The sequence below is a fragment of the Lampris incognitus genome, chromosome 20 (assembly GCF_029633865.1).
Source record: "Lampris incognitus isolate fLamInc1 chromosome 20, fLamInc1.hap2, whole genome shotgun sequence".
Lineage (NCBI taxonomy): Eukaryota > Metazoa > Chordata > Actinopteri > Lampriformes > Lampridae > Lampris > Lampris incognitus.
This window is the reverse complement of record NC_079230.1, coordinates 23,063,043-23,077,331: the sequence shown is the minus strand read 5'-3', so window position 1 is coordinate 23,077,331 and position 14,289 is coordinate 23,063,043.

Sequence of the window (14,289 nt, the reverse complement as noted above, 5' to 3'; positions counted from 1 at the left end):
GGCACACACGCTCTGGTGGAGTTTTCATCATTGCTGAAGACTTCAACCAAACTACTACTATTACTACTACTACTACTATTACTACTACTACTTTTGACTGCTCCCGTTAGGGGTCGCCACAGCGGATCATCCGTTTCCATTTCTTCCTGTCTTCTGCATCTTCCTCTGTCACACCAGCCACCTGCATGTCCTCCCTCACCACATCCATAACCCTCCTCTTAGGCCTTCCTCTTTTCCTCTCCCCTGGCAGCTCTATATTCAGCATCCTTCTCGCAATATACCCAGCATCTCTCCTCCACTCATGTCCAAACCATCTCAAGCTTGCCTCTGTTGCTTTGTCTCCAAACCGTCCAACCTGAGCTGTCCCTCTAATATAATCATTCCTAATCCTATCCTTCTTTGTCACTCCCAATGAAAGTGAGGACTTCAACCAAACAAACCTCAGAAATGTTCTTCCCAGATTCTACCAACATGTCAAATGCACAGCCAGGGGGAAAAACACCTTAGATCATGTCTATACTAACATAAAGGACACTTACAGGACCATATCCTGCCCCCACCTTGGACAGTCAGACCACCTCTCTTTGTTTTGGCGTCGCCAGAGCAAACCTTAAGAGATTTAGATCTGTAAAACACAACTACAAACAATCTTAATGCATGCTCAATAATCCAGGTAAGGAAATCACAGAAAGTTTAATCAGTTCAACTGGACACAACGTTTATTGAGAGAAACGTTTGATTTATTCCCCAATCTACAGAGGGTTGGGGAATAGATGAACTGATTCAACTTTCTGTGATAACTACGAATAGAAGAGGACTTCAGCAGTAAGTCAAACCCATGGAAGATGTGGCAAGCCATCCAGGCCATCACAGATTACAAATGGGAAAATAACACACAGCATACACCAGCCAACAACACTGCCAATCTAGCAATGACATTAAACTTCATTGCTTGGTTTGACAAAGACAATAACCAACCTCCACTCAGTTTCAAACTGTTGGAGACCCACAGACCCTTGTTCTACATGTAACCCTGTTGAAATGTATTCATTATTATAAGATATAATTTTGAATAAATAATTTCATAGTTTAATAAACAGAATTTACGGTTAAAATGTTAAGATTCATTGACCAGCAATGAAGTTATGATTTTGCTCAATGAGAGAAATGCATATTGGGTAATGTAGATCAGTGACTGTCACTGATGATGTTTATTGAGCCACTGCAGAGACCGTACTGAGGTACACTCAGTTATACAGGTTACCGGGTGAGGGCCCGCGAAGCGATAGTGCTGGATGCCAGCTACACGTATGTCGTCTTCTTGCATCCTCGTCGTGTTGGTTAATAAACCAGGTTATGAATACTAACCCTGCGTCATCCACGAGAACACGAAACAGGTAATGTTCATATTTACTGGTTGAGAGAGCGACGAACGAGTAAGACGTGGGAAGCGTGTTGTCTGCTGAAAATGAAAACACGAAATGTTATGTTAATGTGTACACCATTTTTAGTGAAAGTGTTCAACCAGGACTCTTATACTAAACTTTAATGATTATAGTGCTGTCCGTTTTGAGTGAACTACTCAGCACAAGAAGACAGAAAGAAGTTTAAGTTAGCTGCTGACTTAGTGGCTAGTGCTTTTGCATGGACTTTGCTAACAAGCTAGCGACCAGTGACCTCAACTAGTAAAGCCTGTGTGGAACAGCGAAACGGACGACCAACAAAGACCCCGACGGAGCCGGATAGCGTTGCCGAGTGGTGGACTTTGCCGAGATCGTCAGCTGCGTGAGTCTTCTCTTCATCGTGAATCTTCTTGTCATATCTCCTCCTGCTGCCGCCGCCTTGGACCTGGTGTATTTGAGGCTACATTCCACTGAATAAAGGTACCGTTCTTTTGTTTTTTGCCTGCGTGGTGAAGCAGCCATTTTGTTTAAGGCTACAACGTTCACAAGCTACACTCAGGCCTGCATCATTTGAACTGCGTATTTGAAATTAGGCTAGGGTTATTGCCGGCTATTTCTTTTCTTGGGCCCTTATGTTTTCAATGTATATGTGAATGCATTTGACAGGGAGATTTCAAAAGATATTTGAAAACGAAGCATTTAAATACTGAACAATATTTTCTAAGTAAATATTTTATACTTTTTTATAACACAGTTGTGGTGAATGACTACTTTTGATATTTTAAGTTAATTAAGAAAAAAAGTATTTTCTGTTTAAAAGTGGAAGAGTGTTTAAGGGTTACAAGTAATTCTAGACATTTTAAGTTAATTCTAAAGTCTACGAATTAATGCTTAAATTGTGATTTTGAATGAAAGAGTATTGCATATAGCCTAATAAGTAGTAATTACACACATACAAGTTAAACACTGATATGTTTATTAGTGAAACCCCACTTATTTGATTGATTGGATAGATGTTTTAAAGAACTCAGGATAGCCACCTCTCACCATAGCCAAACCCGCTAGAGAGGCGCTACATACACACTCCTGAGGTGTGGCAGACCCTCCGTAGCATCAACACATGGAAAGCAGTGGGGCCTGATGGTGTAGAAGGGCGTGTACTCCAGGCCTGTGTTGACCAACTAGCAGAGGTATTCACATACATTCTCAACCTCATCCTTATGCACAGTCCCCGCACGCCTCAAATCCAGCACCATCATGCCCATTTCCAAAAAAAACCGTGGTTACCTGTCCCAATGACTATCACCATCACAGGCCTCTCCTGGGCGGGCGAAAGGAGTGTCCGCTAATGGACTTGGGCCAGGTGGTGCGGGTTCTTGGCTTGTCAGCCCCCTCGCCCGGTCCAGATGGGAGGTACAGCATATCAGTACATATTCAATGAGGTATATAAACTTAGCACAAAAAGTAAGGAAATTTGTGTTTGGTAGATTGTTTCTCTGTTGTAACAATGCTTCTTGGCAATAAATCTTGTATCAGGCAGCTGATTGTCAGCACCTGGGGTACCAGAAGCTCAAAACAAGAGTCAATAGCAACAGCAAAACAAGCTGTTTGGCATTGGCAGAGAAGATTTGGCAAACTTTTCATGGGCGCAACCCACATACTCAGCTCTGCTGCTCATCCCACAAATGCATGTTCCTTGCAAATGTGGCCCCATTTAAAAGGGAAATAAACAGGCTTTCCAACGGTATAAGATTTATTGCCAAGAAGCATTGTTACAACAAAGAAATAATCTACCAAACACAAATTTCCTTACTTTTTGTGCTAAGTATATTAGGCTTTGGTGGACACAGGCTGCACGCAGGTGCTGATCCATCAAACCCTGGTTTGAACGGGGGCATTGGTATAGATGTCATGGGTGGAAATTTGGTGTGTACATGGGGATATTCACACGTATCCAGTGGTAGCCATCAAAATTAGATATTGGTGGGGCATCCGTGTGGCGTGGCGGTCTATTCTGTTGCCTACCAACATGGGGATTGCCGGTTCGAATCCCCGTGTTACCTCCGGCTTGGTCGGGCATCCCTACAGACACAATTGCCCATGCCTGCGGGTGGGATGCCTGATGTGGCTATGTGTCCTGGTTGCTGCACTAGCGCCTCCTCTGGTCGGTCGGGTCCATGGGCATGTACCCACTGGCATCTGCTGTGCCACAGGCAGCCAGGGAGCATGCGCTGTATTTGCCAAACACCTCCAGATATTAAAAGAGAGGTTTGAGCGCTATTTTCCACGTGTGGCTGACATCGATGACTGTGACCGGATTCGAGACCCATTCAATCAGGAATCCTCAACAGAAAAGCTCCTTTTTTGGAGAGAGAGAGAGAGAGAGAGAGAGAGAGAGAGAGAGAGAGAGAGAGAGAGAGAGAGAGAGAGAGAGAGAGAGAGAGGAATGCGCAAAGCTCCGTATGGACCGCACATTGAAGCTCAAATGTATTGAGCTCCCACTGGATCAGTTTTGGTTGGCTTCTGCATCAAGAGTACCCAACCACCTCCACCCACGCTATTGAGCAACGTGTTCTCTTCCCCACTACCAACCTGTGTGATTTGGCATTCTCTGCTCTGGTTCACATGAAGAACACAGAAGCTCACGGCTCTCTGTTCAGTACCACCAAGGATTAAAAAGATCTACGAACACCGACAGGCACGTGTGCCTCACTAGTTTGGGAGTAGGCAAAAATGCTGCAAATTTATGTTACATTTACAATTTCCAATTAAAAGTTTTCTTTTCAACTCAATGTCAAGTGCATTGACCCTATGGTTGAATTCACATTTTGCATGCCAATTACTTTTCATTCTCAGTGCGTCTCTTTTCTTTACAATTTTAGACTAAAGTTCTGTTTTCAGATCACTGCATCCACTGTTGATATGAATTTACTCTTTATATGCAAATTAGTTTCCGTTCTGAGTGCATCTCGCTTAGCTTGGTCTGTAAAGTGATCGCATCTTGCTCGACCAGGACCAGGGATGCCGCTGTCTTAGGCCAGCCCCCCCCCCCCCCCCCCCCCGTCTCTCTCGCTCTCTCTCACACACTTTTCTTTCTCCCTCTTCAGTTTTAATAGTGTGACCTGTCTGGTTTAAATGGTTGTGTTGCTGCTCTTTTTGATGAAATTTTACAAAGTTTAAAATGAATATTTGAATTATTTTGTTAATAAATATTTCATGGGTAATGTAGTTGCTTGTCAAATTTTTTCTGGCATTAGTAAATAAAACTAAACGTTTACAGAGTGATAAGAGTGATAACAGCTATTTAGCATGGATATGAATACAGGTGTGCCTTGAGATTGTGGCTTGGTGTGCCTCGGGCAGAAAAAGTCAGAAAACCACTGCCCTACGCTATAAAGGAGGAAGGAAAAAAAAGGCGCCTCGGTTGTCTTTGCGACAATCGACGTAAAAGATGTTGCCGAAAGCCAAAATGTTTCCTGGAGACGCTTTAAAATGGCTGTCTGTGAATGTTTTTCTATCTGTTGTTCAAATGTCTACCTGGTGAATTCAGTGAAAACTCCAGTTTACTGAACTCTCAGTGTAGTTTTGGACTATTGAGTTGGGAGAGAAACACATTAAAAAACGAAAAAGCTCCTTACCGTCTTTAGGATTTGATTCTGATTTGTCCCCTGAAATATTAAAACAAACACGTGGCATCAAATCACATTAGTATTTCCATGGCTTCAGACAGTTCAGCATTGCCATCAAAACTCGAGGGACAATTACCTGATTTTCTGAGGTGAAGCTCAACGAGAAGGACCACAGTAGCCAGAGCTATAAGAGTGACAGCGAAGGCCACCCATCCAGCCACCGGAGAGTCTGAAATAAGAAGAATTAGTTTGTCTAAAATGTATAGAAATCAAATGAAGGTTTAACAGGATTCCCCACTCTTTTTAGGAAATCATTTTCCAGGACTTTTCAAAGACGTTTTTCATGACTTTTGCTTTTTACATAAACAGCTCGTTTTTACAAAAACAGCTGTTGCTCATGGAAGGTCATGTTATTCAATATTGGCTATCAGTGTAAGCCTCACTATGACCCCTGTAGATGGATGGACTGAGTGAGCCAAAAATTACACCTAAAATACAATTTTTTAGCATAATTCTGCAAACCAACTTTACATTTTCATGACCTCATAAGTATTTCCGGGAAATTTGATCAATTGTCCAAAGTCAAGAGTTTAGCCCACAGTCAAGATGGGCTCGTTCCAGAGAGCTGCTTTGACTGGTCCATGTGCCCTACAGCAAGTTGATGTTTCATCATCAAGACATCTCAACCAGAAGGAACAGTTTGTGCTAAATACCCCCCATCCACCCCTTTGTCAGGATTAAATTCAGAATCAGACTGCTACTTGAAGAATTAGGAAGGAATTGGCCTCGGTAGATTTGATCACATGACTTCAATGAGTGGTGGCACGGTGGCGCAGTGGTTAGCACGGTCGCCTCAGCAAGAAAGTCCTGGGTTTGAACCCCAGAGTTGTCCTACTTTTGGGGTCATCCCAGGTCGTCCTCTGTCTGGAGTTTGCATGTCCTCCCCGTGTCTGCGTGGGTTTTCTGTGGGTGCTCTGGTTTCCTCCCACATGTAGGTCAGGTGACTCGGCCGTACTAAATTGTCCCTAGGTGTGAATGTGTCGGCCCTGTGATGGCAGTCTGTCCAGAGTGTCTACCCGCCTGCCGCCCAGTGACTGCTGGGATAGGCTCCAGCATCCCCGTGACCCCGATTGGGATAAGTGGCTTGGATAATGGATGGAATGGATGGATGTCTAGAGTCAGGAAATGGGCAGGCAACATTACTGTGGACCCACCACACCCTGGTCACAACCTGCTCCAACTCCTCCACTCTGGGTGGCACTACAGAACACTGTACACCAAAACAACTAGATATAAAAAGTTAATTTTAGGAGTGGGGGGGGGACTTTTTCTCCCTAATTGTATCCGGCCAATTACCCCACTCTTCCGAGTCGTCTTGGTCACTGCTTCACCCCCTCTGCCGATCCGGGAAGGGCTACAGACTACCACATGCCTCTTCCGATACATGTGGAGTCGCCAGCCACTTCTTTTCACCTGACAGTGAGGAGTTTCACCAGGGGGACGTAGCACGTGGGTGGATCATGCTATTCCCCCCAGTCCCCTCCCCCCGAACAGGTGCCCCGACCAACCAGAGGAGGCGCTAGTGCAGCAACTAGGACACATACCCACATCCAGCTTCCCACCTGCAGACACGGCCATTTGTGTCTGTACGGACGCCTGACCAAGCCGGAGGTAACACGACGATTCAAACCGGCGATCCCCGTGTTGGTAGGCAACTGAATAGACCGCCACATTACCCGGACACCCATAAAAACAGTTTCTTTCCATGGGCTGTCATTCAAATGAATGCTAAACACTGTCAAGTAATCCAGCCCTTTTGTATATACTGTACTGTACATTGTACGCATATTGGTACACTCTGTCATGTCCATCTACCTCAAGCATGTATGTAAGTAACCTACTGTGATGTCTTGAGTTGATGCAGTTGGAGGACAGTAGGGGGAGCTAGAGGACAAGATAGGATGTAAGTGACTGTAAGAGGGGAGAAGGAGGGTGACGTGGGTTGTTGAAGTAAAGAAGCCGCTGCTAACAGACGTGTGTCTTCGAGTGGTCGCTTAGCAACACAACATATTGGCGATGATGGCTGTGAATGTGAACCCAGTGCCACCTTTCCTCATGTCTCCCAGTGAGCCTTCGATAAGCTGGCTACGTGCTTTTGAAAATTATCTGCTAGCTTCGGCAGAGAAAATGTCGGAAGCTAGAATGCGCGCGCTTCTCATCCATAGCCTCGGTGCTGAGGGGCAGAGACTATTTTACACACTGACTTGCGAAGATGAATCTTATGATGCAACGGTAGCTGCACTGATGAGGTTTTTCGTTCCTGCTGTTAACGTGGTGGCTGAAAGATACAAGTTTAGACAACGGAGTCAGTATCATGGAGAATCAGTGGCACAGTACGTGTCCGCGCTGAGAGAACTCGCAGCTACGTGCGACTTTAAAAGGTTTGAGGATGACGTGCTACGGGACCAGTTGGTGGAAAAGACTAACTCCAATCGGATAAGAGAGCGTTTGCTGCTGGAGGTGCCCCTAACTCTGGAAAAGGCTGTGACTATTGCTGGACTAATTGAATCAGTCACATCTAATGCTAAAATCATGGACCGGGGAACTGTGGCTGCAGCGCCGCCCGCGGCAGCTGTGGGTGTGCAGCCGGTGGACACAACCAGGGTACCGCCAGCGTCCACGAGAGACAACACCACGAGACAAGGCCTAACATGCTTCAGATGTGGAGTGCGCGACCATAAAGCTTCCTACCCATCTTGCCCCGCCAGGACGGCCCGCTGTAATAACTGCAGGAAACAGGGACATTTTGCAAAGGTCTGTAGGGGGCCAAAGAGAGTAAGTGAAATTATAGATGATGTGGAACAAGTAGAGAGCACTGTGCCTGAAGTGACTATATTAAATGTAGATACTGTAGCTCGTACTGGGAATAAAATAATGTGCACAGTACAGATGGCTGTTGAGGGGCAGACAACACAAAATGTGGAACTTATGCTGTACACGGGCTCTGCCGTTTCAATCCTTCCCAATGTAAAGTTAATGCAACTTTTCCCAAACGCCCCACTGAGTACACCGACACTGAAACTTGTGCGTTACGGAGGCAATCCTATTCCTGTGAGTGGAACTCTACATGCCACTGTGTCATACGCCAGTAAAAGTATGAGGAGTGAGATATATGTTACACGCTTGGGCACGGCCATTCTAGGCAGAGACTTGATTGCTGGACTTGATATGCAGTTAGTGAATGGTCAGGTGGCAAGTCCGACCTGCTCCCCAGTCACACGTCACCCAGATGCTGTTTCATCCATTTCAGAACAGGGCAATGGGGAGACACTGAGCTATGCAAAAGGATTTGTTCACAAAATCAAAGTGCGCACAGATGTGACCCCAATTCAGCAAAGACTGCGCCGCCTACCTTTTGCAGTGAGAGGTGCAGTTACGCACGAGCCTGAGAAGCTTCAAAGACAGGACATTATAGAGCCTATCGAGTCATCAGAGTGGGTTTCTCCTATTGTAGTGACCGCAAAGAAAGAGGGAGCTATTAGGTTATGTGTGGACTTAAGGGAGCCTAATAAGCCTATAGTGGTGGACAGTTACCCTCTCCCACACATGGAGGAAATGTTTTCAGAGCTCAGAGGGCGAACTGTTCTCTCCACACTGGACCTGTGAGTGCATATCATCAGGTACTGCTCCATGAGGACAGCAGAAATCTCACAGCTTTCATCACACACAAGGGTCTCTTCAGGTTTAAATGTGTCCCATATGGACTGGCTTCAGGGCCTAGCTGCTTCCAGCAGATGATGACGACCATACTGAAAGACTTACCCGGGTGCCAATGCTACTTGGATGATGTGATCATCCATGGGAAAACCAGGGAACAACATGATGCCCATCTCCGAGCAGTACTCCAGGCCATCAATGCATCTGGACTGAAAACTGGACATGGCAAAGTGCAAATTCAGGCAGGAAGAGCTTGGCTTCCTGGGCCACAGGGTGTCAGCCCAGGGGATACAGCCAGACCCCTGTCATGTGGAAGCAGTGTTGCAGGCACCTGCCCCCAAGGATGCCTCTGGCCTCCGCTCCTTTTTGGGGCTCACTTCATGGTATGCAAAGTTCATTCCCAACTACTCCCCAGTGGTGGAGCCTATGCGCAGCCTGTTGCAAGGAGATGCTGCATATGTCTGGACCGCAAGTGCACAGCAGAGCTTTGAAACAGTGAAACAGTTGATTGTTCACAGTCCCGCGCTGACCTTGTTTGACCCTGATCTGCCCACCATCGTAACTACTGACGCTTCAGATTATGGGGTTGGGGCTGTGCTGACTCAAATACACCCAGACAACCCCGAGAGAACAGTGGCGTTCATGTCACGCACGCTTTCATCAGCAGAGCGGAAGTACTCCACGGTGGAGAAAGAAGCTTTGGGGTGTGTCTGGGCTACAGAGAAATTGAGGACCTACCTGTGGGGCAGACGCTTCATGTTACGTACAGACCACAGCCCCAGAGCTGGTATGCGTATAGCTAGGTGGTCGGCTAGGTTGCTATCGTTTAATTATGACATGCAGTACAGACCTGGCACAGAAAATGTCACAGCTGACTGTCTGTCCAGGCTCCCATTGGTAACTGCTGATCAGGGACAGGAGGACGAGCTGGAGGTGGTGGCACTCATCGGCAGCTTCTCAGCTGTGTCTGCATATGAATTCAAGGAGGCCTGTTAAGCATGCCCTGTTCAGTCACAGCTGCGCTAGTTCATCGCCAGAAGATGGCCACTCTCAGGTCTGGATCCAACACTGACACTACTACAGACTACTACAGACTGAGAGCAGAACTGTCCGTAGTGAATGGATGTGTCCTGCGGGGAGACCACCGTCTACTGGTGCCATAGCAACTGCAGCCACAACTGATACGACTGGTTCATGAGACACATCAGGGCATCGTCAGAACGAAACAACGTCTCAGGGACCTCTACTGGTGGCCTGGGATGGATGCACAAGTCGAAGCCACAATCAAATCTTGCCTCACATGTCAGCAGCATGACAAGTCAGCTGTTGCACATACTATGCCTATGCAACCTGTTCCATTCCCAGATGCTGCATGGGAAAAAGTGGCAATAGACATTGTAGGCCCTTTTGAGTCCACAGCCCCTGGTTGCCGTTTTGCTATTACCCTCATAGATTACTTAAGCAAGTGGCCTGAGGTTGCATTCATGTCCCAAGTTACTTCTGCATCAGTGATCCACTTCCTGTCTGCAGTGTTCAGCAGGGAAGGAAACCCAAAAGAGTTAATCTCAGACAATGGTAGTCAACTGATTTCACAGGAAATGGAATATTTTCTCAAGGTCAGGGGAATTGCACACAAACGCTCCTCACTCTACTACCCCCAGGCCAATGGGGAAATTGAGAGATTTAATCGATGTCTGAAGGATAGTCTACTGACTGCGAAAATAGAAGGAAACGAGTGGACAGCATCAACCAGAGACTTTCTCCAGGTCTACAGGGCAACCAGGCATGCCACCACTCAATGCTCCCCTGCAGAGCTGTTGCACGGACATCACATGCACACCAAACTCCATGTGACAGGCCTCCACAAACCACAGCCTGTCACATCCCTACAAGCACAAAACACAGCACAAACAGCGAAAGAAAAGCAGAGGAAGATGGAGTATGCAGACAAGAAGAGAAGGGCAAAAGCAGTGCACTTTCCTCCTGGGTCCTGGGTCAGAGTTAGGAGACCAGGTATACTACGCAAGAGACAGTCAAAGTACTCTCGCCCTCTTCAGGTACATGAGCAAAGAGGCCAGTACACTTACTACTGTCTGATGGGCGCACCTGGAATGCATCCTATCTCACGTCAGCCCTACTCCTTCAAGGTCACGCAGACCCTGGGCGGGCCCTTCCTCCCGAGGGGCCTGACATAGACTGTAGCCGAGTCCAGCCGGACCCACTACATGCTCAGCCCCCTATGCGAGAGGTCAGGGTTAGGAGGCCGCCCGCTTGGGCACAGGACTATGTTATGTGAGGACGGTAAACTAAAACAAGAGTAGCCTATTGTTGGTATGAAACTTTTATTTCGAGACTGTTATTTCTTATAGACCTAGTATTGTCTGTATGAAACAGTTATGTTGAAACTGTTATTTGTTTTATGGTCAAGGTATTCTGTTGTTATTGTAAGACTGTTCATAGCTTATACAGTTCAGCATAAGCACCGCAGTGATTGTATAGTTGGTGATGGAAATGTTATCTTTTGCAAAGGGGATATGTGATGTCTTGAGTTGATGCAGTTGGAGGACAGTAAGGGGAGCTAGAGGACAAGATAGGATGTAAGTGACTGTAAGAGGGGAGAAGGAGTGTTACGTGGGTTGTTGAAGTAAAGAAGCGTATACTAACAGATGTGTGTCTTCGAGTGGTCCCTTAGCAACACAACACCTACTAACATCTATTTCAGCATCTCTGATATATTCTCTGCACCATTGCACCTTATCAACTCTTATTTCATCTGTATGAGTCAATCCTTGTGTATATATCTGCAGATTGTTGTGTTGTAGTGTTGTTATTCTATGTTAAGTACACAGAGAGAGTCACAAAACCGGAGTCAAATTCCATGTAGTGTAAATCTACATGGCCAATAAACATGATTCTGCTTTTCCTGGTGTTTTCCACGACTGGATAACAAGTCTATAAATTTCCATGTTTTCCATGACACATCGGAACCTTGTTTAATTGCAGAGCTGCATACATTCACAGTAGGGCCAGGCAATAATTCAATGTTATCAACTAACGTCTTTCAGTGGTCTTGTATCGGGATGAAATTGGGATGTTGTCATATTGTGATACACAATTTTGTGTATCATTAATTTTTTTAAATTAATGATAATGAGAATCTATTCAAAATTTCTCACAAAATTAGGTCTGAAATATTTGAGGGAGTGCTATTTGTAAACTAGCTTTGATTTGGTATTATACTACATACCAAACAGGTCATTGCGATGAACCTCGGCTGGTTTCTTAAACATGGATGTCGTGTAATATATATCTAATATGTATTATTTCTTCAGATTATGGTGATAATAATATTTTCCAAATTGCCCAGCACTATTTCAAAGACACATACACAGAAAATACAACTTTGACGTCTCTCGGTTTACCTGGTAATGTAAGGTTTTCCAGGCTCAACCTTCCCGTCCTGTCTTCCTCTTCAAATAAGCCTACAGATCAAGCGACCCAAGAGGTGCTGGAGAGGAGCAGCCAGCCTTTTACACTCATCTTACCATTGGCATTTTGGTTGTAGGAAAGGTTTTTGGGCGCCAGAGTCTGTTTCTGGTCTGACCACTGCAGCTGGGGCCTTGGATACCAACCATCAGACTCACAGCTGACGTTGACAGAATTATCTCCCGTCAACTCGACGGACAGCAGAGGATAGCTGCCAATCTCTGCCAAAGAAAGAACAGTGATAAGAGAGATATTTAAAGAGTAAACCCTAGACCATTTCAGCGAGTTTGCTGATATCTATAGGTTAAAAACCATTTAATGGTTAAAAACATGGCAGGATTGTCTTGATACTCTGTGATGTAAGCATAGCAGGATAAACACAACTGCAGATAATAACGTTAATAATGCTTCTTTTGGATGTAGGTGTACCAAAGAACCAGCGTTGAAAGTACTACTGACAAATGTTAGTGCTGGCTTTGTCATTCTGTCTGTCAATGCCAATAAATGTGCTGTGACATCTACATCCAACCTTTACATGGTTTTTAACCTGTAGATGTCTACAAACTGACTAAAATATGGCCTCGTGTTCAGTTATTCTTTAAAGATGCATAGATCATGGAAACAGGAATTAGAAGTGGAGAGATAATTGTTTGTTGATTTTTTTTTTAAATCAGTTTTTTTCCCTTTTTTTAAAATGAACCCACCGATCACATGGAGGTAGATGCTGGCTTTGTGTCTTATACGGTTGATATGGGCTCAGCGCTACACTGGAAACACCACACAGACCAGATGCGAGCCTGCATTCAGTATTAACTAGTTTTATAAGTCTGTGTGTGTGTGTGTGTGTGTGTGTGTATGTGTGTGTTTACAGGGTATGTGTATATGTTAATATTAAGTACATATATACTGTATAAGTTTACATCTATGTATATAATTATTATTGTTGAGTTTTTGCTTCCGAGACCGCTGAAGCCACAGCCCTTCTGGCCCCCGGTACCTGTCTGCTGCTTCAAGGGACCCCTGGGCCAACCAAGCCTGAAAGACCTCCTTCTTCAGCCTAACAGTTTCCCTCACCACCAGTGTCCACCAGCGGGTTCTTAGGTTGCCACCTTGACAGGCACCAATGACCTTATGACCACAGCTCATACCTGCCGCATCTGCAATAGAGGCTTTGAACATGGCCCACTCAGACTTCATGTCCTCAGCCTCCCTTGGTATACAAGAGAAATTCTTCCGGAGGTGGGAGTTGAAGACCTCACAGACAGTGGCCTCTGCCACATGTTCCCAGTTCATACTCACCACACGTTGAGTCTGTTGAGTCCTTTAAATCCAACCTTTAAACTCAACTTTTTGCCTTAGTCTACAATTCGTTCCCTTTAAGTTGAGTGCTTCACAACCTGTGCTGCATGGCGGGTCACTTTCGGTCCCAATGAATTTGCCAAGCATTGTTCTGCCGATGAGATTACGGAGTATAGATGATTGACTATTGCAAACTGTTCTCTCCTCTCACATGTCTTTTCTCTCTCTCTGAGTTATGTCTTCTTCTTTCTCTTCTGTGTATGTGAATGGTGTAATGTGTCTCCCTTGTGTGCACGTGCAGTCTGTCCTCCTCCCAAGTTTCCATGGTGATGGTGGTTGCCACCTTGGCATCCCCCTCATCACATTTTCTTTTTTTTTATATATATACACTACTGTTCAAAAGTTTGGGATCACATTGAAATGTCCATATTTTTGAAGGAAAAGCACTGTACTTTTCAATGAAGATAACTTTAAACTAGTCTTAACTTTAAAGAAATACACTATACATTGCTAATGTGGTAAATGACTATTCTAGCTGCAAATGTCTGGTTTTTGGTGCAATATCTACATAGGTGTATAGAGGCCCATTTCAAGCAACTATCACTCCAGTGTTCTAATGGTACAATGTGTTTGCTCATTGGCTCAGAAGGCTAATTGATGATTAGAAAACCCTTGTGCAATCATGTTCACACATCCGAAAACAGTTTAGCTCGTTACAGAAGCTACAAAACTGACCTTCCTTTGAGGAGATTGAG